Source organism: Petromyzon marinus, chromosome 30 (genome assembly GCF_048934315.1).
Source record: "Petromyzon marinus isolate PM22_M1 ecotype Great Lakes invasive population chromosome 30, UKy_Petmar_22M1.pri1.0, whole genome shotgun sequence".
Classification (NCBI taxonomy): domain Eukaryota; kingdom Metazoa; phylum Chordata; class Hyperoartia; order Petromyzontiformes; family Petromyzontidae; genus Petromyzon; species Petromyzon marinus.
In genome coordinates this window covers 7,480,053-7,483,083 of record NC_133696.1, presented here as the reverse complement: position 1 = coordinate 7,483,083, position 3,031 = coordinate 7,480,053, and the positions used below count along the sequence as shown (strand labels likewise).

At 46.0% G+C, this 3,031-nt stretch overlaps 1 non-coding gene across 1 annotated transcript; it reads left to right on the top strand.

Annotated features, from left to right (window-relative positions):
- The first annotated feature begins 2,560 nt into the window (after positions 1-2,560).
- Positions 2,561-2,632, top strand: TRNAW-CCA (transfer RNA tryptophan (anticodon CCA)). Its single transcript has one exon. It is a non-coding gene; the product is annotated as a tRNA-Trp (tRNA).
- Positions 2,633-3,031: the final 399 nt, after the last annotated feature.

Below are 3,031 nucleotides of genomic sequence, written 5' to 3'. Positions count from 1 at the left end.
AGTAAACAGATAAAAAAACTAAAATATAAACTACCTCAATGTTATCAATAAACTCTATATATTCTACAATCAGCTGAGCTACCAACAATAAGTCGTTATATATCACGATGCTATATGGCGAAAAAATGGGTGGATTCTTACCCTCCACATCAGCACCACGGACCGCTACGAGCCCAGTTCAGACGGACGAGTCCATCATGGTCGGAACAGAGGAGAGAAACAGCTGCGAGGCGCTGTTATAATCATGTTATAAACCATACCATTAACCGTGGTGTGAGAAGTATTCAGAGTCAATGCCAGCGAAATAGCTGCGGTCTGAAGGTCACATAAAATAATTAATTAAGAACCGAAATGGTTTAAAACATCTTTCCAATGTTTACTAAGCCAGAATCCATCTTCTCGGTTGAAATTGTCTCTGTGCTTGTATATGTGGATAGCCTCATGAACGAATCTCTCATGGTAACTAAAGAAGATGTTCTTGGTTCTTTCGGCAAAGTCACGTATATAGAAAATATAACTATAGTTAAAAAAATAATTTCATGAAATAAAATAATTAAATTCTTTTTTGCTTTTATTATTTTCAATTTACTATTTTAATTTTAAAAATTTCTTTATTATTTTATTTGTACCTTCTATCTACGTGACTTTACCGAAAGAACCAACAATATAAATTCCTGCAGTCACGAAAGTTTTAAGTAAAGACCTTTTTATGTTAAATTTCACGTACGCCGACGGGTACCATATATAACTTTATTTTCCACGTCATCATCACTTCACAATAGTATAAACATATGGCTCCGCTCCAATGGGCAATTCCGAAGCAGTTCGTTACATTAAAACGTGTTAAAACAGCGAACGTTAACGTTACAGAATCGGTGTTTACCCCTACGTAATTTCCTTTACCCCGTTAAAACATTAACACCACATCCCACTTCCCAACGAACACATTCCGACCAAACATGTGGAAGCACATTCCTGCGGAGGGAGCTGGTTAGGAACGTTGGGTTGCTCGGTCAATGACCAGGGTCACCGGCGGCGTGGTGTATTCCGCAAATATGCCCGACTGTGAGGGTGGGCACAAGCTGGCGTGAGTAGGTTAAACGTTGAGTTTTATAAGGGCACCACGGGGTGACCAGCCACTCCCCACCCAGCCCCACCCCTCCCACCCCCCACCCAGCCCCATCCTCCCCACCCAGCCCCTCCCCACCCAGCCCCTCCCCACCCTCCCCACTCAGCCCCTCCCCACCCTCCCCTCCCCACCCAGCCCCTCCCCACCCTCCCCTCCCCACCCTCCCCTCCCCACCCAGCCCCTCCCCACCCTCCCCTCCCTCCCCACCCTCCCCTCCCCACCCAGCCCCACCCTCCCCTCCCATTTCTGGATGCACGACGGACGGCCGGACACAATAATCCCCTTCTTCTTTGGTTCTTTCGGTAAAGTCACGTAGAATGAGAATAAAATAATAAATTGATAAAATAAAATAACACAATTAAAATTCTCACGACGTTTCGGCCACAACACAAGCGGCCTTCATCAGGTGAAGGGGACGAGACTGTCTGGTAGGACAGCGCTGGAGTGAACACAGCCAAGCTCAGATCGCGACCTTTAAGCTGTGTGAGAAGAAACAAAGCGCCTTGACAAAGGAATAATCCCCTGTGGGCTGGTGTAACCGGGAGGTTCCTACCAGTATAACTATCCTTAAACCAAGGAAATGTTGTAACCCATTGTGTTAACGAATGTGAATTAAAACATTTTTTTTAAAACAACGCGCAGTGGTTTGAATGCCGTGCTAAGGAGACGTGCATACATTTGTTTTGCATTACAGCAGTTTATAAATAATACGAAAACTTAAAAAAAAATGTATACACATTGCGTCGTTCGAGAGGTTTCAGGGCTGCGGAGGAGATGGAACGACGGAATCAGTTCACGTGAGGGAGGCATTCATCATCAGCAGTGGATAGACACTGAACGCTGCTGATTGTTGTTTGGATCAGGCTGCTATCGGCGTAATTATGTTAGCGTTTAACACACTAATTACTACCGTACAACGGCGAAGCTCGTGTCCACAGTCCAGCAGTGCTGCTAATTACGATGCCAATGCATTGGTTGTGTGTGGGTCAATGATATAACTTGTTATTGTAATTGTGAAAGCACGTATAACGCACACGTATGATAGGCCGTCATCCAGCAGCGGATAAACAGCGGCTGCTAATTTTGTTTGAAATCGGGCGACTGTCGGGTGAAATAATTGTCGCCATTTAACCACAGTAATGTCTGCGGTGATGTTGACGAGGGACCGCCGTCATCCAAGCAGTCGACAAACAATGGCTGATGTTCGGACGAGGCGGCGAACGGTGAAAGAATTGGTGCATGTCATCACAGCAATGACTGCAGCGATGTTGATGATGAGGGATGGGGGCGCGGCGGGGGGGGAGGGGTACGAGAATCCATCATCGAGCAGTGGCATCGATGCTGCCAGATCGTGCGCGAATTTGCTGCGGATAAAGCCCTTGCGCGAGCGCGTTAAAGACAAGAGCGCGAAGTTCGTGACGAATGACCACGGGCCTCGTGGCGCAACGGTAGCGCGTCTGACTCCAGATCAGAAGGTTGCGTGTTCAAATCACGTCGGGGTCACATTGTTTGTGGATGACAATGTTTTTTTTGGTAAACAAAACCACGGTTAATAAAAGAAACCGCCCGGCGCACCCGTCGGCAAACACTTAACTAAAATGTATATAAGGCGACGTTTTTGGACTCTTCTTAACACTGCGTACTGTGCTTTTTGCCTCGGCTATTTAAATAACTAGAACAGCGCGGTCTAGTGGCGGTAGTTAAGATTACCCCTTGAAGGATGCAAACTCGAGTTCATATAGGCGATTGAGATGTGTGCAATTGTGGCCAATTAGACAACTTCACGTTTCAGTTTCATTTATTTGGTATAGCCCTGTGAGCCATTCGGCTCTTGAATCGGGTGCAACCGCAACAAACGAAAAACATGACCAAGAAAACATCTTAAAGTGTTGCGGTTGCACC